The following is a 25,330-nucleotide window of genomic DNA, read 5'->3' on the forward strand; positions in this document are numbered from 1 at the left end:
GTTAGGCTGTCTTCCGCTCACGCCCCAACATCGTGCAGCCCGCCTCCAGTGGTGTCGCGACAGGCGTGAATGGAGGGACGAATGGAGACGTGTCGTCTTCAGCGATGAGAGTCGCTTCTGCCTTGGTGCCAATGATGGTCGTATGCGTGTTTGGCGCCGTGCAGGTGAGCGCCACAATCAGAACTGCATACGACCGAGGCACACAGGGCCAACACCCGGCATCATGGTGTGGGGAGCGATCTCCTACACTGGCCGTACACCACTGGTGATCGTCGAGGGGACACTGAATAGTGCACGGAACATCCAAACCGTCATCGAACCCATCGTTCTACCATTCCTAGACCGGCAAGGGAACTTGCTGTTCCAACAGGACAATGCACGTCCGCATGTATCCCGTGCCACCCAACGTGTTCTAGAAGGTGTAAATCAACTACCCTGGCCAGCAAGATCTCCGGATCTGTCCCCCATTGAGCATGTTTGGGACTGGATGAAGCGTCGTCTCACGCGGTCTGCACGTCCAGCACGAACGCTGGTCCAACTGAGGCGCCAGGTGGAAATGGCATGGCAAGCCGTTCCACAGGACTACATCCAGCATCTCTACGATCGTCTCCATGGGAGAATAGCAGCCTGCATTGCTGCACTGTACTAGTGCCGACATTGTGCATGTTCTGTTGCCTGTGTCTATGTGCCTGTGGTTCTGTCAGTGTGATCATGTGATGTATCTGACCCCAGGAATGTGTCAATAAAGTTTCCCCTTCCTGGGACAATGAATTCACGGTGTTCTTATTTCAATTTCCAGGAGTGTATAACATCATCCACGAACAGCCTCAATGAGCTATATTAATTCACCAAGCATATTAGGCGCTCCTTGTGTGGTATGCCTCGACCGGCCAATCAACCACAGACGTTGAGTGCAGTGATTTCGAGTGGAAAGGAGTCAGCGTCTCGAAATCTCCACATAGCTACTACGGCGCTGTCAGCAGCTGACTGAGAGAGAGCAGTGGAGAGGAGGCCCGTTTGCACGGCAGCAAGTGGCCGTGTGTTTGCGGCACGGTCTGTATAGTCGGCGCATTCCAGGCGGGCCGCCGGGTCAGCTCCAGCCGCCACCGCCGCATCCGCCGCCTCCGCCGCCCTCGCTTCCTTTGTCACGCTCCCACACCGGCAGGTGCCCAGCTCATACCTGCATTACCGGCCTCCTACCACTGCCCCCTCACTTAGAGCAGTCCTGAAGTGCACACATCTTCATAGGCGGAATATCCGTGTCGGATAGTACTTTGCGTGTTTAGGCGCGACTGACAGTATTACCGTCCTTGAGTGCAGTTGAACTGCAAGGACAGGACAGTAACTCCAAAACAAGTTGTAGGATGGATGTAAACTGAAGTAAAACAGTGGTAATAAATTGTAATCGAATTAAAGCGGGTGACGCCTAAGGAACCAGATACGGAACTGAGACACGTTTTGGGCAACATAAAGGCAAGACTAAAGAGTATACAAAATGCACATTAGACAAAGCGAGGTAAAAAAAAAAGAGTTGCGAAGCACCATAAAGACCTGGTTTGATGTCGACGTATCTTGGTACATGTACATTCCATAGGCAGGTATCAAAATGATTAGTTTTGCAAAACTCTGTGACAAGTAGAACGGACCACCAGAGTGAATCATCGTTGTTACTTGGCCTGGTAGGGTATATAAGGGTCTTGAGCACCATCGCTATCGAGTAACTACTGTCACAGATAAAAAGATGCTGTGTACTCACGTGAAACTATTTTCAGCACCCGACGGAGTTCGAGTGAGTACTCATTGTGGGTCTCCATTTGGTTGGCTGGTCGAATCACGCAATATCCAGATTTGTGGCACATTCAGATGCGACAGTGACCCCATTTTGGACTGAAAGGGCACGTGAGAGCAAGAAAACTCGTGATCAAGGCTCCGGTCACCATACTGGGCGCCATATACATTGTAACCTATTCACACCTGTGCCTGCCAGCCGAGAAAAAGTAATGGCTTCCCTGCAACACTGTGTCCTCCTGCACCGTTAGTTGGGAATTTCCGTCCCATGCGTGGGCTGCCGTTAACTCCACAACACAAACGACTGCATTTGGAGTGGAGCTGATGAGTGGCACTGCTGCGTATTCACCATTAAATCATGGTTCTGCACTACCCCGGTGAGTACGATGGCGACATGGGTAGAGGTCCCATTCTTCCAATGTTCTGTGTACCTCATGACGCCACGGTGTGGCGAGCTACAATGTGTGACCTCAGTTTGCAGCTGGTAGTGATTGAGAGAACTAAAACGGTTCAAATGGCTCTGAGAACAATGGGACTTGGCTCTGAGCACTATGGGACTCAACTGCTGTGGTCATCAGTCCCCTAGAACTTAGAATTACTTAAACCTAAGTAACCTAAGGACATCACACACATCCATGCCCGAGGCAGGATTCGAACCTGCGACCGTAGCAATCGCACGGTTCCGGACTGCGTGCCTAGAACCGCGAGACCACCGCGGCCGGCGCAATGGGACTTAACATCATCCCCTACAACTCAGAACTACTGAAACCTAACTAACCTAAGGACATCACACACATCCATGGCCTATGCAGGATTCGAACCTGCGACCGTCGCAATCTCGAGGTCCAGACTGAAGAGCCTAGAACCGCTCGGCCATACCGGCTGGCGATTGAGGGAACTCGATCGGCTCCTGCGTGTTATCTCTCAATACCTTGGCGACAGTTTTCAACAGCACAATGCCCGTCCGCACGCGGGTGTTTCTCTATGAATTATCTGCATGATGTTTCGGTACTCAACTGGCTGTCAACAACCCCAGATCTCTGCCTGATAGAACATTTTCGAGACCATTTGGGATTGTCAACTCTGTCCTAGTGTCAATGTCCAGGACAGCAAGAACCAGTCACCTCGCCTCTAGAAACGGCACTATGGCTTCATGACAGCCATCCCAACCGAATAAGGGATCTGTGCCAGAGGGAAAGCACCATCATACTGATTAGCGGGCTCATACTGCCAAGTTGTTTGTAAATCCGACTCGATTTAGTAATCACTGATATGTTTTCATGTACTCTCTCAAGTCTGTAAGTTTCATTTCGGTTACTCCCCTTCTCGGTGCTTCACTTTCTTGTCAGGCAGCGTAAATTTAGATTTTATGTGGTTTCCTGTGAAGTCAACGTAGGTTTCACAACGTCGACTCCCTAAGGCGTAGTGGTGCTATTAAATGGCTAGAGATAATCACAGCAACTTACGGCGCACTATCGCCGCTTGTTACAACGAATTCGGGTCAAGATCGCCAACCTTTGTCTACAGACTCTCGACATTCTTCGAAGGACGCACTACGTCAATATTTACGTTTCATCTCGCAGACAATACATAGCGCACACACTTCCAATAGCGTTACTGATGGCTCGACGTGTGTTACCGACATTTGGAGCCTACGTCAGTACCGGCTCGCCCTTCAAAACCAGTTCCCCCGACAGAAGAGGCCTTGGCCTGCTCCACGTCCACGACAGAGTGGTGGCCATGTTCGTCAGCTCGCACCTCAAGCTGTCATTCGCAGATGGAAACCTGTGAAACTTTCCATGCGGTCCCTAGCTCCGCCCTCCATTTTCCACGCGCTGTGTTATAACTTGTCTATTACGAAAGGATACCGTTTCAGTGCTCACAAAGACGTTCTATCAAAAGCGCGTCTTAAATATAGAGTAATGACATTTTAAGATACAGTTTTAGTCAGTTTATACCATATACGGAGGTCTAGCGGCCCTCTCGTAGCCGTAGCGTAGTTGCTAGCGTCACGAACTGTGAGCGTAAACGAGTACGGAAGGTAGCAGGTCTGCGTCAGCCTCCTTTTAATTTTCTTTTCTGCTTTCGTTTTCTAAAAGGTTCTGGACATTTCTTATTAATTTAATGGGCATATTATTTGCAAAAGTCGATGTTACTTGCATTTATTACAAGTAATGTATCTGCTGCAAATCTTGTTGCAGAGGCTAACGACTGGAATGTTTGTCCAGTGGCAAAAAAAGGTTAACGTGTCTGCCAGTCTGTGCCAGAAAGTAAACACAAATTGCACACTGTAAGTTTTTGCCACTATGAAACTGTCTGTAAAATGTATGTATTTAACTCTAAACTCTGTCCTTACGCGCCACCGGATGTGGATGTGGATGGGCATGAGGTCAGCACACCGCTCTCCCAGCCGTTGTCAATTTTCGTGACCGGAACCGCTACTTCTCAATCAAGTAGCTCCTCAATTTGCTTTACAAGGGCTGAGTGCACCCCGCTTGCAAACAGCGCTCGGCAGACCGGACGGTCACTCATCCAAGTACTATCCGTGCCCGACGGAGCTTAACATCGTTGATCTGACGGGAACAGCTGTTACCACTGCGGTAAAGCTGTTGGCGAAATATGTGTATTTACCCCTTGGTTACATGAAGTACCTCATGTTTGTATCTTGCCGGCAAATATCTTTGTCACGGATGGTGAACAGATTCGAAAAAAATCTCCTCTTCCACTCAACTGAAGTTACGAAACGAATATCGATTTTGAAATCTACGCTGACAAGAATTATCCGGACACCTGGCTGAAAATGACTTACAAGTTCGTGGCGCTCCCCATCGCTAATTCTGGAATTCAATATGGTGTTTGCCAATTGTGGGAAGCTGTGACAGTGCCACGCAAAACATTGGCTGCAAGCTCCCTCCATGAAAAACACCATTACACCACCGCCTCTGAATTTTACCATTGGCAGTACACACGCTGCCAGATGACGTTCACTGGGCGTTCGCCATACCTACACCCTGCCTTTGGATCGCCGCATTCTGTACCGTGATTCGTCACTCCACACAACGTTTTTCCACTGTGCAGTCGTCCAATGTTTAGGCTCCTTACACCAAGCGAGGCGTCGTTTGGCATTTACAGGCGTAATGTGTGGCTTATGAGCAGCCGCTCGATCATGAAATCCAAGTTTTCTCACCTCCCGCCTAACTGTCATAGTACTTTCGGTAGATCCTGATGCAGTTTGGAATTACTGTGTGATGGTCTGGATAGATGTCTGCCTATTACACATTACGACCGTCTTCAACTGTTGGCGGCCTCTGTCAGTCAACAGACGAAGTCGGCCTGCACGCCTTTGTGCTGTACGTGTCCGTTCACGTTTCCACTTCACTATCACATCGGAAACAGTGGACCTAGGGATATTTAGGAGTGTGGAAATCTCGTGTACACAGGTATGACACAAGTGACACCCGATCACCTGACCACGTTCGAAGTCCATGAGTTCCACAGAGCACCCCATTCTGCCCTCTCACGATGTCTAATTGCTACTGAGGTCGCTGATATGGAGTACCTGGCAGTAGGTAAGCAGAACAATGCACCTAACATGAAAAACGTATGTTTTTGGAAAGACACTCTAATTAAATTTTGCAAAACTGTTGCAGTTACCACACTGCTCTATGGAAGTGAGACATGGGTGATCACCAAGAAGCAAGAACGCCGGATTCGGGCACAAGAAATGAAATTCCTTAGAAGTGTTAAAGGTTGCACGAGAGAAGACAGGCCAAGAAATCAAGATATTAAAGAAGAACTGAAAATCTTTAGACTTAATGATAAAATTCGAGATTACAAAAGAAAATGGAGCGGACATCTACAAAGAATGGAGAGTGAGAGAGTTCCCTTAAAGGCAAGAAATTATAAGTGCCATGCGAGAGGAGACAGAGAAAGACCCAGAAAGAGATGAGTACCGTAACAGGCAATCCCTGCTTAATACCTGAAGAGAAGATGAAGATGATGATGACAGTTTTGGCCACCAGGGTCAGGTCTGGTGTAGTGAACGCAAGAAAGACGTGTAGAAATGTTTCCATATGTAACGGCTTAGGAACGGGACGTGAGCAGAAAGGGTCAAATAAGTGAGAAAGGCATAATTGTGATTTCATTATTAACCACCGCCTACACAATTTGAGCAGCGGAGACGTCGATGAGGTGTTGTACAGCACCAGATTTGCACCTGGTGGCCAAAATTGAGACTACTTCTTCCAATTTAAATCGGCTGTGCATTAACGCATTAGCACATCTATCAAGTTTCGCTGCCACACGATAATTACAGCTCATGCTGGACGTCAGTGAGTATCTGCAGTTTAGTTATAACCACCCAGTATGTTACATCAGAGTAATGGTAGTCGATGTAACATTGAGAATATGGATATTATGCACGCGCAAACTGACATTACAGACTATAATTTACCATATTCGATTGAAAACCCAAAATGGGATGAAGAATCAATTGAGTTAAGGAATAACTCCTAGTACTGTGTATCTAGATCGCTGAACAACATTGCCTTGTGTTCCTCTACCGGCAGCTCGACGAGTCCATAATATTTTTCTCGGTTTTCTTCGCTCTTCTTCGACAATCACTAACAGAAGACAGCAGTTTTACGTGTGTACATTTACGTAAGGTAACTGTGTGAGTTACGCGCCCGATGAAGTCGGGAAATGCCGCTTGAAAGCGCTAAGATTGAAAAATCACAATGAGGACCACGTTCCGTGTGAAGTAGCAGGTCGTTGCAGAGCGTGCAACAGCCACTACTGCCACCATGTCTCTCGTGCTTCGCGTTGCAAAACACGTCCCGTGTGAGGACAGCTTACGAGTGTGCGGATTCTACCCGCGGCCACTTGAGCGAGATCGCGAGAAGCTCCAAGGGCGGGTACCTAGGGGACGTTTCACTGCTCCATGTACCTGTTGTTTGAGCTCCCAATGGAACTGTTCTCAAGTACATGCAAAGCTCTCGTCTTTGACAAGTGCAGCGAGCAGAAACAAACTTTGCGTTACACTAATCACTTTCGTCACACTTTTCCCATGTGTGAAAGGGTTAATTAATTGCCTGATCCACTTGTAAGTTTGTTGGCTTCGTATCTGCCTAGCGGACGGCCATACACATGTCGCCTTATTTTATTAATGTTCAGTTAACTTATTGTAATTTGATAGCATTCCAAGCGGCATTATGGTTTGTGAAATTAATATTCTCAACACAAGTTGCGTACCGTTCAGAAATGAAAATGTTTATTCTACCGTTGCTTGACATTGTGAGTGCAATGAGACATTGCTTAGTCCTGGAACATCACGTACCTGTTCAAAGTTGAAAAAAATTGGTTGTGGATAACTTTTCTAATTCAACGAACCTAAGCTGAAATTTCACAGCTCTCTAAACACGAATCTGCAATTCAGAATTAAAGTTCCGAACCTATAAAGAACGTTTACAAGTCAAACATCGGTCTGCAACTCAGAGTTAAAGTCCACGTGCGTAACTGTCGAAAACTTTTCGAAATTCCTGCACTCCTGCGGAAACTCTACAAATCCCTAAGCTCGTCTCCCGAAGAATTTGCAACACTGTAGTCACGACTGACACGCTGCTCATGACTCGTCCTCACACACCGACCTTTCAAAGTTAGATGGCCCAGGCCACCATGGCCGCTGCCATGTCGTTGGAAATCTACAAAATTGCACAAACTGTACACATAACTTTAAGAACAACACAGATAAACAGTATACATGACTCTCACTTGCTCACTGGCACCTTTGGGCTGTTAAAAAATACCAGACACAGTGTCTTTTTAGGCTATCCAAAGATCTAGGATAGTGTCTTTCGTTGGTTGCGCTTGAACATTGTAACGAATAAAAATTACATTGGACTTATCGCTACGACAGTTATTATACGTGAATTAGGGCTAGAATTTCTCCAGCATCTCCGTGGTGACATTAGCTTTTTTTGCTCAGGTAGTTGGTTTTTGAATTATTGGTCTCTTATTCGGTGAGATGGGTAAAATTAACATTATTTTCTACTATCTGCAATAAACCTAATTAGAATTAAACGTCTACGCGTACTTACTGGAGTCTAATACTGCCGTTATACATACTTTTCCATAATTTACTCTGCAGTAAAATACACTCCTGGAAATTGAAATAAGAACACCGTGAATTCATTGTCCCAGGAAGGGGAAACTTTATTGACACATTCCTGGGGTCAGATACATCACATGATCACACTGACAGAACCACAGGCACATAGACACAGGCAACAGAGCATGCACAATGTCGGCACTAGTACAGTGTATATCCACCTTTCGCAGCAATGCAGGCTGCTATTCTCCCATGGAGACGATCGTAGAGATGCTGGATGTAGTCCTGTGGAACGGCTTGCCATGCCATTTCCACCTGGCGCCTCAGTTGGACCAGCGTTCGTGCTGGACGTGCAGACCGCGTGAGACGACGCTTCATCCAGTCCCAAACATGCTCAATGGGGGACAGATCCGGAGATCTTGCTGGCCAGGGTAGTTCACTTACACCTTCTAGAGCACGTTGGGTGGCACGGGATACATGCGGACGTGCATTGTCCTGTTGGAACAGCAAGTTCCCTTGCCGGTCTAGGAATGGTAGAACGATGGGTTCGATGACGGTTTGGATGTACCGTGCACTATTCAGTGTCCCCTCAACGATCACCAGTGGTGTACGGCCAGTGTAAGAGATCGCTCCCCACACCATGATGCCGGGTGTTGGCCCTGTGTGCCTCGGTCGTATGCAGTCCTGATTGTGGCGCTCACCTGCACGGCGCCAAACACGCATACGCCCATCATTGGCACCAAGGCAGAAGCGACTCTCATCGCTGAAGACGACACGTCTCCATTCGTCCCTCCATTCACGCCTGTCGCGACACCACTGTAGGCGGGCTGCACGATGTTGGGGCGTGAGCGGAAGACGGCCTAACGGTGTGCAGGACCGTAGCCCAGCTTCATGGAGACGGTTGCGAATGGTCCTCGCCGATACCCCAGGAGCAACAGTGTCCCTAATTTGCTGGGAAGTGGCGGTGCGGTCCCCTACGGCACTGCGTAGGATCCTACGGTCTTGGCGTGCATCCGTGCGTCGCTGCGGTCCGGTCCCAGGTCGACGGGCACGTGCACCTTCCGCCGACCACTGGCGACAACATCGATGTACTGTGGAGACCTCACGCCCCACGTGTTGAGCAATTCGGCGGTACGTCCATCCGGCCTCCCGCATGCCCACTATACGCCCTCGCTCAAAGTCCGTCAACTGCACATACGGTTCACGTCCACGCTGTCGCGGCATGCTACCAGTGTTAAAGACTGCGATGGAGCTCCGTATGCCACGGCAAACTGGCTGACACTGACGGCGGCGGTGCACAAATGCTGCGCAGCTAGCGCCATTCGACGGCCAACACCGCGGTTCCTGGTGTGTCCGCTGTGCCGTGCGTGTGATCATTGCTTGTACAGCACTCTCGCAGTGTCCGGAGCAAGTATGGTGGGTCTGACACACCAGTGTCAATGTGTTCTTTTTTCCATTTCCAGGAGTGTACATTTTTTAATCCCCGTAATCAGACAATTCTGTGCTCGAAACGTAATTCGCAAATATTTTCCCTGAATTTATAGCTATATTTGATATTATTTGCTTTATGTTGATCGGGAACGTGATCCTTATATAGAGTGTCTCAAACCTTTTCGGTCAAATTGAAACATGCGCCGTTGCCATGCATGCATTGAGTGTGACGGGTTCACTGTGAACAATTACTATGAGCTACGTTGTTGTTACGCGGTGAACTCTGTGTATGTCCGTAGCACAATAAATATGCATTTCCGACCGTTGGCTCCTTACCTCAATATAATCGGGTATGGACCCAGTATCATCTGTATGAACCAAAATGTTTCAGACACCCCGTATGTTGTAGACTGCTACGTAAATCCTAGTTCGTTCGCCTTCAGTTGTTATTTTGTTTCCAAGGTAGCATAATTTCTTCACTTCCCCTTGTTGTTGGTCCCCAATTTTGATGCCAAGTTTATGGTTAATTACATGTATGCTGCTCTCCGTTATTTTGGTCTTTGATTTATTACCAAACCTCATCATGTGCACTTAGTAAATGCGGAAACGTGAACTACTGTATTGTGCTGTTGTTGCCAAACGTGTCCAAACAGGGGCAACATGCTGATATTCGTTTCTTGGCTGCAAAGGACAGACACTGGTAGACATTCATTGGAGAATGAAGATGTGTATGGGACAGCACTGTCAAAAACTTCAGGTGTGCCAACGGGTGGTGCTGCTTCGTATAACGTACGTTCGCATACTGCAAATGTCGTCACGTACAAGTTACGCCAACTCAAGTGGAAAACAGTCTTGCACCTGCCCTATAGTTCTGATCTCTCCCCTCTCTCCCCAAGCGAGTATCACGCGTTCGGTTCCTTAAAAAAGGCCTTGAAGGGCCGACAACTCCTGACGGACGAAGATGTGCAGTAGGCAGCTACGGGCTTCTCACAATAGGACACGATGTTTTACCAAACGAGTTTCTGAAACCTGATACGTCACTGAGATGACTACCTCAATGTTCACAGTGATTTTACCTGATTGGCATACCGACTCTGGACTGTACGGTCTTCGAACGGAGACTATGTAATTGCCCCTTATATCAGCGACTCTTATCTCTGCCTTTCGCCCATTTTACTCGGAGCACTTCTCTGTTGGTATTCCATTCTTACTGTTCGCCCTTGGTTCCTGTACACAAGAGGGGAATTCATTAAAAACTCTCACCTCGAAAACATAAAGTAATGTAATTAATATTTTGTTTGTTTGTAGGTACATGTTTGCGGTTCTGAAATCCTCGCACCACGATACCGTAGTACGCCGCTACAGAAGTGATAATAAAGTAGCGCAGCCCTCTGATTAAGTGGAGTATCGTGCGATAATTCGTTTTCGAGGCAGAGGAGATGTAGCACCTGCGCCAAGCCAATCTAGACAACTAAAGAATTTACCTGGACTGGCTTGACATGGCTGTCACATTTCCGCCGTGCCGAAAACTAATTAACGCCCGATGCTCCACTTGATCAGATGCCTGCGCTGTTTTATTTTGGCTTGTGTACCGGGGATTTCAGAACTACAGACACGTGCCTAAAAACAAATAAATAATTAACTGCGTTACTTGAATTTTTGGACGTGATATTTACAAGGGGCAGTCAAATGAAAACTGAGGACTCGCTACAATAGGGCCATGCAATGGTTCCATTCAAAAGTAACCACCGCACGCGTTAAGACCATTATCCCACTGGGAGACGAGATGGTCAGTTCCTCTTTCGTAGAGCGCCGTCCGCTGCACACGGATCCACCACCCTCTCGTCCGACTAAAACCGACATCCACGCATATATTTCTTCAGGTCGCCAAAGCTGTGAACATTTTGGTTGTACGGAGGATGTTGCACTGTTCTCCAACCAAATCGGTGAAGCGTAGCCTTCGTCAGATTGGCAGTGTGAAAGCAGGAGTTACCTTGCAACAGGACGATTCCGTCCGACAGCATTCCTGTGCATTTTACTTTAAGGCGTGTCGCAGTTTCTGCAAAGTGTCTTCATAGTGCATCTCACTGATCGTGATTTCACGCTCGAGGAAATCGACATCAGAGGGCCCCTGGAGTACAGGAACGTCATCATGACCTTACGAGAACTCGTGCGAACCGCTTTGGATTTGTTTCCACTTGTAGCTTTGCCGTTTTTCCCTAGAGCTGTCGAAATGCTATCGGCCGGGATCATCTTGCTGCGCGATAACGGCTGCCACCACACTGCCAAACGGACGAATACTCACTTCAACTATTTGGTTGGGAAACATTGAAACAGTCGGGATCTTTGACCGTGCGATTTTCAAGTGTTTGGCGACATGTGCAGACTTCTGTTTCAGTCGGACGAGGAAGTACAAGAGTGGGTGCGACTCTGGACCTTAAGCGGCTGGCCGTGTTCTACTAAAAAGAAATTGATCACCTCGTGTCCCACAGGGATAAGTTTCTTAACGCGTATGGTGATACACTGAATGGAACCATTCCACGGTATTGTTGTGGCGCTTGTTCGGTTTTCATTTGACTGCCACTTATAAAACTACACGATTACTCCTCGTATTCGATCCTATCCTCGTTTTTTTTTTTTCATGTAGCTGGTACCTGTTTTTCTGAGCATTTCTAACAAATGGTTCAAATGGCTCTGAGCACCATGGGACTTAACTTCTGAGGTCATCGGTCCCCTAGAACTTAAAACTACTTAAACCTAACTAACCTAAGGCCATCACACATATCCATGCCCGAGTTAGGATTCGAACCTGCGACCGTAGTGGTGTCGCGGTTCTAGACTGTAGCGCCAAGAACCGCTCGGACAATCTGGCCGGCAATTTCTAACATCTTGCAGTGATTTCCCCAAATCGCTTCAGGCAAATGCCGGGATGGTTCCTTTGAAAGGGCCAGCCGACTTCCTGCCCCAACCTTTCCTAATCCGATGGGACCGATTATAACAACACTCCCTTATAACTGGACCTTTAGTTCTGTCAAGGGGAAAAGCTATCTATAACACTAACGTGCCTTGAAACGCTCTAATGTTACCCATTCGTGTGTCTAATGGAAAAGGGTATCAGACTATAATTTCGAATTTTGTGAAGCAGACTCTAAAACCAAACGGGCCTTAACCTTGGGAGTTGACGGAAGTGGTAAAATTATAAGTAAATGAAAGAAATGAACGGTCGCCAGTATAATTAGGCACATTAATTTGGAAATATATATTTGAGAAAAATGGATATTAGTTATTGAAGTTACTTTTTTTGAGATTTCCCTCTGAACAGCAAACAGGATACAAACTGACACAGTGCACTCTGTACTGTGTGTAGCGGCAGTTACCAATAACACACACACCAGTAAATTATGGGGAGCAAAACTGCACCGAGCTCATACTAATAACAGCCATATTCATTATGATTACTTAATCAAGATACTGAAACATCACTGCATGAAGTGCAGAACTAATTTTGAACATGGCCGGCCGGTGTGGCCGAGCGGTTCTAGGAGCGTTAGTCTGCAACCGCGCGACCGCTACAGTCGCAAGTTCGAATCCTGCCTCGGGCATGGATGTGTGTGATCTCCTTAAGTTAGTTAGATTTCAGTAGTTCTAAGTTCTAGGGGACTGATGACCTCAGATGTTAAGTCCCATAGTGCTCAGGGCCATTTTTTTGAACATGAGGAGCTTCTATCTTGACTGACATGAATAACACAAATAAAGAAGAATATTATCTTAAATACACTGTTTGAGCTCCTCTGCACATAGCAGTTTTCCTTAGTAATGGTGACAGTTAATTTTCTTTAATAGGAGGACAATGTGATGGGGACCCATAAAATAGTTTCACTAGCTAAGATTCTTTGATTATTGCAAAAGCAAAAGCTATCTTTAAAAGCTAATCATTAACTTAAATTACTTTGCAAGGTAATAAAACGCAGCCCTGGGCTCAATTAACTTCAAAAGGAACCATTCATGATGGGTACCAAAAGTACTCTATCTTTGAAAATGTGCATAAGTTCACTTCTAACAGCACTACCGCAAATCGGTTCATTAGAGATTTATATTTACTTGTACTTCAGTCATCTGTGAAGCAGGTATTCTTCGCAATAATATTTACACAATCTTGCACTGTAATCCTACAAAACTATATTTTATAATAAACTAAGGATACTTCAGCAAAAGCCTATCCAACTTCACTTTTGTGGTTTTAGCTTTTAAGTAATTAAGGTTTTCACCTTCGTATTGATTGATCTTTAAACTTTTGTACTTAAACTTCCTACCTTAACAGTTTCACTTGGCGTAGTCCACAAACAAAGCATCAAAATTTTACTCTAACTTTTGCTACTCTTTTACTTTAAATAAAATATCAATTTTAAATGCATGAATGGCAGAATTGTTCACTTAAATCAGAATACTCGCTTTTAGTAGCACTTAGGTGAGGATCCGGCGTAGATTCGTGACCATATGGTTTAGAACACGAATTGACGTTTAACGTGATTATTATTGAAACAACCCACAAATTAACTGTTCGATGCCTATATACATTACGTAACTGAATGTATGAAGTCTATGAACCAGTGGCGAAGATTAGTGGCAGACGAAATGGCGGCTATCTGTACTCACGGCTCTTGATGTGCGAATGCTTCATAAAATCTCTTCTTGGCGTCGGATTTTCAGCATATTAGAGCCATTCCATTATTCTGTGAAAACCAGATAATAGCCAGATCCAAATCCGAGGCAGATCCCTTCTGATGCAGCTTCCAGTTAGCACCGTCGAGGTGTACCGTGCTAAGGCTAGCCATATACTGTGTGGCGTCCACACAAAGGAGCCGCTCTGTTCGACCGCCAAACCCACCTTTTACATCGCGCCATGCCACTTTCGTTGAATAGGGACTTCCTTACAGCGTTTACAAGTATAAGTGCCCTAAGCACGAACCAGTTTTTAACAAACATACTTCTTTCATAAACATTTTCATATTATAATAATTTAAATTTTCAACATGTTCTTTTGCTTTGTTCATACATACATTACAAAACTCTAATTTTCTTGCCATACGTCAAGGAGTTCAAACAATACAGAATGCACACTTCATAAATTGCAGATACACAGTTACTTAAATTAACCTACTCCTAATCGATATAAATGTTACACGATGACCACGCTGTTTGGTCTCCTCGCCCAAATCAACCAACCAACCTGACATCTTGCAGCGTTTTACTTGTTACAATGCTCCCAGGGAAGACGAGAACTTAGGTAAGTTCTCCAGCGAGACACAAATTTCTAAAGTTTGGTCATCAATAACATATCCTCCTTCACTATTTACAACAGTCTGCTAAAGCTGGGGTACCTTTTCGAGTCCGCGACTGTACAAGTCACGTGGTTTTGAGGAGAAGAAGTCGTCCGAGCGCATATTCATTCAGAAAAGAGGTTCCTTGTAGGTTGTTGCACCATATACGAAATATTGTCTTTTGTAGATGGGCACAGGGGTTTGTTTGAGGAGTTGCTGCTTTGTTTGGGCTCAACCATTCCTTTCTTTCCGATATGTTGGCACAAAGACACCATTTCTTGTCACCAGTAAAGATACAGGATAGGAATGGTCGGTGGTGTTCACGAGCCAGTTGATGACGAGCAAGCAGAGATATGGCCACTCGCTGATTTTTGCGATTTTAGTTTAGAGTGTACGATACCGATACATCCAATTTTTGAACCTTCCTCAATGTATGCAAATTTTAGACAACGGTGGAATGATCACAGTTCATCACATTTCCCCGTCTCGAGTGCACTGAGGTGGACATTTCTACGTCTGCATCTACACCCATAGTCAGCAAGCCAACTGACGGTGTGTGGCGGAGGGTACCTTGAGTGTCTCTATCAGCTCTCCCTTCTATTCCAGTCTCGTATTGTTTGTGAAAAGAAAGATTGTCGGTATGCCTCTGTCTGGGCTCTTATCTCTCTGATTTTATCCTCACGGTCTCTTCGCGAGATATACGTAGGAGGGAGCAATATACTGCTTGACTCCTCGGTGAAGGTATGTTCTCGAAACTTCAACAAAAGCCCTTAGCGAGCTACTGAGCGTCTCTTGCAGAGTCTTGGACTGGAGATTGTCTATCATCTCCGTAACGCTTTCGCGACTACTAAACGACCCCGTAATCACCTTTGTGGGGTTAATGGGTTTAAACGATCTTCACAGAACCTGAAGGTCTTCCTGAACGTCGAGAGTCATTAATGTCAAAATAATCCTCCTTAAAACGGGAAAACCATGTTCTCGCAGAGCTCTGTCTATTGGCATAATCCCCACACATGGCGCAAATGTTTCTGGCTGCCTCCGTTGCTGTCACCAATCTAACGGTCTCAAGCAGATAATCATGTCGAAAAAGTTCCGATTCCTGCATTTGCACTCCATTTTCTAGCGTCCACAGCTCCACTCAGTGTGTCCACATGACAAAATGACTATATGTAACTAAAATAGCAACAAAAATGGTTCAAATGGCTCTGAGCAGTATGGGACTTAACATCTGAAGTCATCAGTCCCCTAGAACTTAGAACTACTTAAACCTAACTAACCTAAGGACATCACGCACATTCATGCCCGAGGCAGGATTCGAACCTGCGACCGTAGCTGTCTCGCGGTTCCAGACTGCAGCGCCTAAAACCGCTCGGCCACTCCGGCCGGCAAAATAGCAACAGTGACCTACAAACAACCAATTACAATCGTTAAATAAACCCATAACAACGGGGCTACCAGCACGCTAAACAAAAACGCTGCGAACTTATGCACCAGCCTAATAGTCCTACTGCAAAAAATACCAAACAAAGGGTACTTGAGGCGGCGGCAGCCAGCGCCACACGGCGGGGCAGAATTATACACGGGCAAGGACTGTTAATTCATAGTCGCGCCAGGTTCGGCGCTGGCGGTCCTTATTCGGACTGGTGGCGGGGCAGTTGGGTCCCAACGAGGCTTTTAGCCGGCGCCGCGGTGAGCGGCGTCACAGACTCGCGGTTCACGCAGGACGCAGCGCGGCCCAGATGCCGGCCGATAGGCGAGCCGGCAAGGTCGCGGGTCAGCTGGATTCCAGCCTCCAGCCGGTACAGTAACGAGCGCATTAAAACGGAGGGGGAGGGAAGGCGCGCCGTGGCGGCCCGGCTCACGCACAAAGCCGCCCGCTGACGTCAGGCGCGCTAAACAGGGTTAAGGAGGTACGACGACGCACTCCCCGAAGAATTTTAAAACTTTTCAACATCCTGCTTCTAGCGGATCCGACAGCCACGGCATACTCCACGTTCCAAAGGCTAAAAGGATCGGCGGATGTATCGCCACTTACGAAATCCCTCTGCGATGTTTCTTCGAAGAGCTTCTGCAGGTAGAACCTGCTCTTAACGGCCAACACGAGAACAGATGACTGGCGGAGTTAACATCCAGCGTCCCGCCAGCTCCTTTCTGAGGTCACTGCCTAGCCATCCATTACGTGACTATGTGTTAAACGTCTCGGGAATGACATTCAGGAAAACCTTCGTGGTAACTTTACCCAAACAATCAACAACAACAAAAATTATTTAGTTAACAGCTTTTCGATTTGCAAGCTCATCACCAGCCTTCAACTATCGTCATCAAAGAAGTTGAAGTACATTTGTATACGTACATTTGTAGATGCATACATATGTATCCAGTGGTCACAAGCCCTGCAAACCACTGACTGCTTTCACAAACCGCCTCCATTCCTTTCTATTTTGAGGGCCATTCCAGCATCCAGCTCATTCGCCAGGTCGTCCATGCAGCTTTGCCTTGGTCGTCATATGTGGCATCTGATGTTTGCTTTTCTGTCAAGAGCTTTCCTCACCTGTCTTTCTACTGGCGTAGAAGCTCTTTCGCCAGGTCGCCCTTCCACAGCTGCGTTGGTCGTCCTATGGGGCATCTGGTTTTTGGATTCCTGTCAAGTGCTTTCTTCACCTGCCTTTCTACTGGCATAGGAGCTCCTTCGCCAGGTAGTCCATCCAGAGCTGCCTTGGTCGTCCTATGGGGCATCTGGTGTTTGGTTTCCTGTCATGTGCTTTCTTCACTTATCTTTCTACTGCCATGGAGATCCTTCGCCAGGTCATCCACGCAGAACTGCCTTGGTCGTCCTATGGGGCATCTGGTGTTTATTTTCCTGTCAAGTGCTTTCCTCACCTGTCTTTCTACTGGCGTCGGTGCTCCGTCGCCCGGACGTCCATCCAGAGTTGCGTTGGTCGTCCTGAGGGGCATCTCGTGGTCACCTCCTCCTAGGCAGTACCCTCCCGCAAATGGAAATGAGGGATTACTCCGGAATTTTTGCCAATGGAGACGTAATCATGGCACTTCTTGTAACATGCCAGGTGTCCTGCGGAAACACTGTATGTGTCTGGTGTTTGGTTTCCTGTCAAGTGCTTTCTTCACCTGTCTTTCTACTGGCTTAGGGGCTCCTTCACCAGGTCGTCCATCCAAAGCAGCCTTGGTAGTCCTACGGGGTATCTGGTGTTTGGTTTCCTGTCAAGTGCTTTCCTCACCTGTCTTTCTACTCGCATAGGAGTTCCTTTACCAGGTCGTCCTTCCAGAGCTGTCTTGGTCGTCCTATAGGGCATCTGGTGTTTGGTTTCCTGTCAAGTGCTATCTTCCCCGGTCTTTCTACTGTTGTAGGGGCTCCTTCTCCAAGTCGTCCATCCAGAGCTGCCTTGGTCGTCCTATTGGGCATCTGGTGTTTAGTTTCCAGACAAGTGCTTTCTTCACCTGCCTTTCTACTCGCATAGGAGTTCCTTCGCCAGGTCGTCCATCCAGAGTTGCCTTGGTCGTCCTATGGGGCATCTGGTGTTTGGTTTCCGGTCAAGTGCATTCTTCACCCATCTTTTTACTCGCATAGGAGCTCCTTTGCCTGGTCGTCCATCCAAGGTTGCCTCAGTCGTCAGTCGTCCCATGGGGAATCTTATGTTTGGTTTCTTGTCAAAGGCTTTTTCACCTGTCTTTCTACTGGCGTACGGGCTCCTTCGCCAGGTAGTCCATCCAGAGCTGCCTTGGTCGTCCTAAGGGGCATCTGGTGTTTGATTCCCTCTCAAGTGCTATCCTCACATTCCTTTCTACTGGCATAGGAGCTCCTTCGCCAGGTCGTCCATCCAGAGCTGCCTTGGCCATCCTATGGGGTATCTGGTGTTTGGTTTCCTCTCAGGTGCTATCTTCCTCTGTCTTTTTTCTGGTGTAGGGGTTCCTTCGCCAAGTCGTCCATCCAGCGCTGCCTTGGTCGTCCTATTGGGAATCTGGTGTTTGGGTTCCTGACAAGTGCTTTCTTCACCTGTCTTTCTACTGGCATAGAAGCTGCTTCACCAGGTCGTCCATCCAGAGATGCCTTGGTCGTCCTATGGGGCATCTGGTGTTTGGTTTCCTGTCAAATGCTTTCTTCACCTGTCTTTCTACTCGCATAGGAGGTCCTCCGCCAGGTCGTCGATCCAGAGTTGCCATGGTCGTCCTATGGGGCATCTGATGTTTGGTTTCCTGTCAAGTGCTTTCTTCACCTGTCTTTCTACTGGCGTTGGGGTTCCTTCGCCAGGTCGTCCATCCAGAGCTGCATTGGTCATGCTACGGGGCATCTTTTGTTTGGTTTCCTGCCAAGTGCTTTCTTCACCTGTCTTTCTACTCGCATTGGACCTCCTTCGCCAGGTCGTCCATCCAGAGCTGCATTCGTCATGCTACGGTTCATCTGTTGTTTAATTTTCCTGTCAAGTGCTTTCTTCACCTGTCTTTCTACTCGCATAGGAACTCCTTCGCCAGGTCCTCCATGCAGAGTTGCCTTGGTCTTCCTATGGGGCATATGGAGTTTTGTTTTCTGTCAAGTGCTTTCTTCATCTGTCTTTCTACTGGCGTAGGGGCTCCTTCGCCAGGTAGTCCATCCAGAGAAGCCTTGGTCGTCCTATGGGGCATCTGGTGTTTGGTTTCCTGTCAGGTACGTTCTTCACCTTTGTTTCTACTCGCATAGGAGCTCCTTCGCCAGTTTGTCCATCCAGAGTTGCCTTGGACGTCCTATGGGCCATCTGACGTTTGGTTTCCTATCAAGTGCTTTCTTCACCTGCGTTTCTAATGGCCTCGGGGATCCTTCGCCATGTCGTCCATCCAGAGCTGCATTGGTCGTCCTATTGGGCGTCTAGTGTTTCGTTTCCTGACAAGTGCTTTCTTCGCCTGTCTTTCTACTGGCATAGGGGCTCCTTCGCCAGGTAGTCCATCTAGAGCTGCCTTGGTCGTCCTATGGGGCATCTGGTGTTTGGTTTCCTGTCAAGTGCTCTCTTCACTTGTCTTTCTACTGCCATGGAGATCCTTCACCAGGTCGTCCATCCGGAGCTGCCTTGGTCGTCCTATGGGGCATCTGGTGTTTATTTTCCTGTCAAGTGCTTTCCTCACCTGCCTTTCTACTGGCATAGGAGCTCCCTCGCCCAGTCGTCCATCCAGAGCTTCCTTGGTCGTCCAATGGGGCATCTGGTGTTTGATTTCCTGTAGAGTGCTTTCCTCACCTGCCTTTAAACTGACATAGGAGATCCTTCGCCAGGTCGTCCATCCAGAGCTGCCTTGGTCGTCCTATGGGGCATCTGGTGTTTGGTTTCCTGTCAAGTGATATGTTCCCCTGTCTTTCTACTGGTGTAGGGTCTCCTTCGCCAGGTCGTCCATCCAGAGCTGCCTTGGTCGTCCTATGGGGCATCTGGTGTTTATTTTCCAGTCACGTGCTTTCCTCACCCGCCTTTCTACTGGCGTAGGAACTCCTTCGCCAGGTCGTCCATCCAGGGATGCATTGGTTCTGCTATGGGGCATCTGTTGTTTGGTTTCCTGTCAAGTGATTTCTTCACCTGTCTTTCTACTCGCATAGGAGCTCCTTCGCAAGGTCGTACATCCAGAGTTGCCTTGGTCGTCCTATGGGGCATCTGGTGTTTTGTTTTCTGTCTAGTGCTTTCTTCATCTGTCTTTCTACTGGCTCCTTCGCCAGGTCGTCCATCCAGAGCTGCGTTGGTCGCCCTATGCGGCATCTGGTGTTTGGTTTCCTGACAAGTGCTTTCTTCACCTGCCTTTCTACTCGAATAGGAGCTCCTTCACCAGGTCGTCCATCCGGAGTTGCCTTGGTCGTCCTATGGGGTATCTGGTGTTTTGTTTTCTGTCTAGTGCTTTCTTCATCTGTCTTTCTACTGGCTCCTTCGCCAGGTCGTCCATCCAGAGCTGCGTTGGTCGCCCTATGCGGCATCTGGTGTTTGGTTTCCTGACAAGTGCTTTCTTCACCTGACTTTCTACTCGCATAATAGCTCCTTCGCCAGGTCGTCCATGCAGAGTTTCCTTGGTCGTCCTATGGGGCATCTGATGTTTGGTTTCCTGTCAAGTGCTTTCTTCACCTGTCTTTCGACTGGCGTAGGGGCTCCTTGCTAGGTAGTCCATCCAGGGCTGCCTTGGTCGTCTTATGGGGCATCTGGTGTTTGGTTTCCTGTCAAGTACTTTCTTCACTTGTCTTTCTATAGCCGTGGAGATCCTTCGCCAGGTCGTCCATCGAGAGCTGCCTTGGTCGTCCTATGGGGCAACTGTTGTTCGGATTCCCGTCAAGTGCTTTCTTCAGCTGTCTTTCTACTCGTATAGGAGCTCCTTTGCCAGGTCGTCCATCCAGAGTTGCCTTGGTCGTCCTATGGGGCATCTGGTGTTTTGTTTTGTCAAGTGCTTTCTTCATCTGTCCTTCAACTGGCTCCTTCGCCAGGTCGTCCATCCAGAGCTGCATTGGTCGCCCAATGGGACAGCTGGTGTTTGGTTTCCCGTCAAGTGCTTTCTTCACCTGTCTTTCTACTCGCATAGGAGCTCCTTTGCCATGTCGTCCATCCAGAGTTGCCTTGGTCGTCCTATGGGGCATCTGGTGTTTTGTTTTCTGTCAAGTCCTTTCTTCATCTGTCTTTCTATTGGCTCCTTCTCCAGGTCGTCCATCCAGAGCTGCCTTGGTTGTCCTATGGGGCATCTGATGTTTGGTTTCCTGTCAAGTGCTTTCTTCACCCGTCTTTCTACTCGCATAATAGCTCCTTCGCCAGGTCGTCCATCCAGAGTTGCCTTGGACGTCCTATGGGGCATCTGGTGTTTTGTTTTGTCAAGTGCTTTCTTCATCTGTCCTTCAACTGGCTCCTTCGCCAGGTCGTCCATCCAGAGCTGCATTGGTCGCCCAATGGGGCGTCATGTGTTTGGTTTCCTGTCAAGTACTTTCTTCAGTTGTCTTTCTACTGCCATGGAGATCCTTCGCCAGGTCGTCCATCCAGAGCTGCCTTGGTCGTCCTATGGGGCATCTGGTGTTTATTTTCCTGTCAGGTGCTTTCCTCACCTGCCTTTCTACTTGCATAGGAGCTCCTTCGCCAGGTCGTCCATCCAGAGCTGCGTTGGTCGTGCTATGGGGCATCTGTTGTTGGGTTTCCTGTCAAGTGCTTTCTTCACCTGTCTTTCTACTCGCATTGGAGCTCCTTCGCCAGGTCGTCCATCCAGAGTTGCATTGGTCGTCCTATGGGGCATCTGGTCTTTTGTTTTCTGTGAAGTGCTTTCTTCATCTGTCTTTCTACTGGCACCTTCGCCTGTTCGTCCATCCAGAGCTGCGTTGGTCGCCCTATGGGGCATCTTGTGTTTGGTTTCCCGTCAAGTGCTTTCTTCACCAGTCTTTCTACTCACATAGGAGCTCCTTCGCCATGTCGTCGATCCAGAGTTGCCTTGGTCGTCCTATGGGGCATCTGGTATTTTGTTTTCTGTCAAGTCCTTTCTTCATCTGTCTTTCTACTGGCTCCTTCTCCAGGTCGTCCATCCAGAGCTGCCTTGGTCGTCCTATGGGGCATTTGATGTTTGGTTTCCTGTCAAGTGCTTTCTTCACTTGTCTTTCTACTGGCGTAGGGGCTCCTTCGCCAGGTCGTCCATCCAGAGTTGCCTTTGTCGTCCAATGGGGCATCCGGTGTTTGGTTTCCTGTCCAGTTCTTTCTTCACCTGTCTTTCTACTGGCGTAGGGGCTCCTTCGCCAGGTCGTCCATCCAGAGCTGCGTTGGTCGTCCTATTGGGCATCTGGTGTTTGGTTTCCTGTCAATAGCTTTCTTCACCTGTCTTTCTTCTGGCGTAGGAACTACCTATGCTGCCCAGTGAAATCTTTTGTTCTTCAACTTCTGTAGTATTGTTGGTTGTTGCATCAAGATGTAGATTTTCTTATTCTTCTGCCTTCTCCATTCTCGGTCCCGATATCGATCCCCATATCGTCCTCATTACTCTTCTTTTAAATATTATTTTCTTAACAACATGAGCAAAGGTGTAACTCATCTAGAATCAGACACGTAGTCAGATAAGAGTCATGTTTGACAGTGCAGCGGTAATGTAAATAAAGCGTTAAAAGTTGAACAGTAGATAAGTATGAAGATGTAAATCGAGGTAAAATATTAACACTGAACTCGAAAAACAGTGCCTATCCAACAATTGCAATTAAATGAATAATCCAAATAAAAAATAGCTGTAAGAGGTAAAAGTGGAAAGTTACACATGAAAAAGACAGAATTCACAATTCTGTAGCGGCGTCACCGCGTAAGGTAATTTTAGCATGAATTTACGCAGTGGATTGCAGCCGTGCCCGTAAGTCAGGTTAGGGATTGTTGATAATAACTTGTTGCAACATGAAATAGCGAAATACGTCGGTCCGATATGATTTGCCGAAACGGCGTGCTCAGTAGAACTGTGAGTAACTATTTCCGCAACCCGCCATCGAAACCAGAGCACTAGTCTTGTCCTAACGTGTGTCAGTAGTGACTGGAAGCGGCGTTTTTCAAACATGCATGCACTGCCGAGTCAGTCAAGTAATATCAGTGTCTTTAGTCTTTGGACGACAGTGCTCTGCCACATGGGCGACAACATGAAGCATCCAACGGAGGACCACAGTTGCACTCAATGGCGTGGCCACGGTTCCCCTGTCTGAGTTCGCAACGGGCGTGGATCCAGGAGCAGCAGGTCAAACCGGGCTTTCCAGCATCGCAGTCGACTCCTGCCCGGAATCAGGGGGTCGCATCCCGGCTGCTGCAGAGGACATCCAGTCAGAAGCGTCAGGCGGGAAGCATCATGCGAGTGACACTTCTCAACGGAGGCCGGCAGGTCGTCGAAGAGTTTGCTGTTGGGGTAGCGATCCTCGCAGTGGCTGTCACAACTGAGCCACGTGCAACGGAGCTGCGTCCTCGGCAAATAGAGCTTATCAAACCGCCTAATTCAGCGTGAGAGGGGTGACGGACACCTGTGCCGCCTTGAGCAAAGGAAAATAAAATTTTTGCAGACAGCCGCAGGAACTGCGCCTCGCCCCACACCCTCCTCGTGCCTCGGGCGACTTCTACTCTAACGCCGGCCGGAATGGCCAAGCGGTTCTAGGCGCTACAGTCTGGAACCGCGCGACCGCTACGGTCGCAGGTTCGAATCCTGCCTCGGGCATGGATTTGTGTGATGTCCTTAGGTTAGTTAGGTTTAAGTAGTTCTAAGTTCTAGGGGACTGATGACCACAGCGGTTGAGTCCCATAGTGCTCAGAGCCATTTGAACCATTCTACTCTAACAACAGGATATATGAAGTACATAGGCAAATTTCTTAGTCTAAATTAACTTAGAACAGTTCTTGGCTAATTATACTAAGACATTTTATGTTTAAGTAACATCTGTATACGTAAACCTCTGACGATTGGCAGGTCAAGCTTGGAACACAGTGCAAACTGCTCGTTTAAACACAAAATAAATGTGACTAGTAACCAAAAAATACAAATAGTCATTCCACACAGTTACGGTTGCTAAACATAGCTTGCATGGCTACAATTAATTTTCACAAGCCATTTTGTTCGACTTTATCTCGTCATTCACAATGGAAATAGAAGTTGAAAGGTGTATATTTATCGTGAGACATGGATGTTCGTTTGGACTCTCTGCCACTATGAGCGTCTTCCGATGCTTGAACACGTGAGCTACCAGAGGCTACTTTGTTGGCAGAGGACAGGCGAGTGGGAGGGTTGGCGGCGCAGCAGGTGAATGTTATGTCGTCGCTGAGTCAGGAGCTCTGATGGCGGACGTGCCGAACAGAGAACGGATTTCTTCGGGATTCTCCCTGGCGTGACTAAGGGTAGAGTACGAGTTTGGAATGATTTTATTGAAAGACGACACGGTTGAAGAAAGGTAACATAAACAGAGTTCTTATTTGCTGCAAGTGCTAGGCGGGTAATTATTGTATTGTAAATTTTCCAGTCTGTTTAACGATATCTCCGTTTTGGTATCCAAGGCAATTTATCTCTCAAATGTCCAGAATTTTAATTATTATTCGTCACCCTCCATTTTCACTTGAAAGTGTTTTATAGGAAAAGTAAAGAGTAAATTTCGTAACTTAGGTACCGTTTGTATGAATCAATTTTCATTGTTCATTGTTCATGATAATGCAAGGGAAGATCATAGTTTCATGTAGGTACGAGTCACTTCTGTGTTATTAAAACGCTCTCAGTGTAATGTAAATTAACCTTTCTTATTCATTCGCAAAACATTTCACTAAAGTTTGTCCTCTCAGTTCCAATGCAAACCGTAACATTACTGCACCGTCAGGCCTTGTACTATTGTGTGGGTAGTGAACTCGTTTTTTACGAAAAAATTGCAAAATTTTCATTTGGTAAAGCAACCTAAAACAAACGATAAGGCAATTAATCACGCAGTGATTTATTTCAGAATTCGGCTGTTCGACACTTCATCTTCTTACAACTGAACAAGACAAAGAAGAGCTGAGTTATCCGTTTCGAGGGTAAAAAAATCGTAGAACCCAGTCGTACGGTTTCAGACGAAATTAGGAACTGTATTCGCGTTTTTCTAACTGGGTGCTGTTCTAATATCCAACAATTATCCACTGTGTGTGACTGATGAGGATGCCATTACGCTAATGATGATAACCATTCTTTGTATTCAGTTTCCATTTCAAATATATTCAGTTAC

Source organism: Schistocerca piceifrons, chromosome 3 (assembly GCF_021461385.2).
Source record: "Schistocerca piceifrons isolate TAMUIC-IGC-003096 chromosome 3, iqSchPice1.1, whole genome shotgun sequence".
NCBI classification, from domain to species: Eukaryota; Metazoa; Arthropoda; class Insecta; order Orthoptera; family Acrididae; genus Schistocerca; species Schistocerca piceifrons.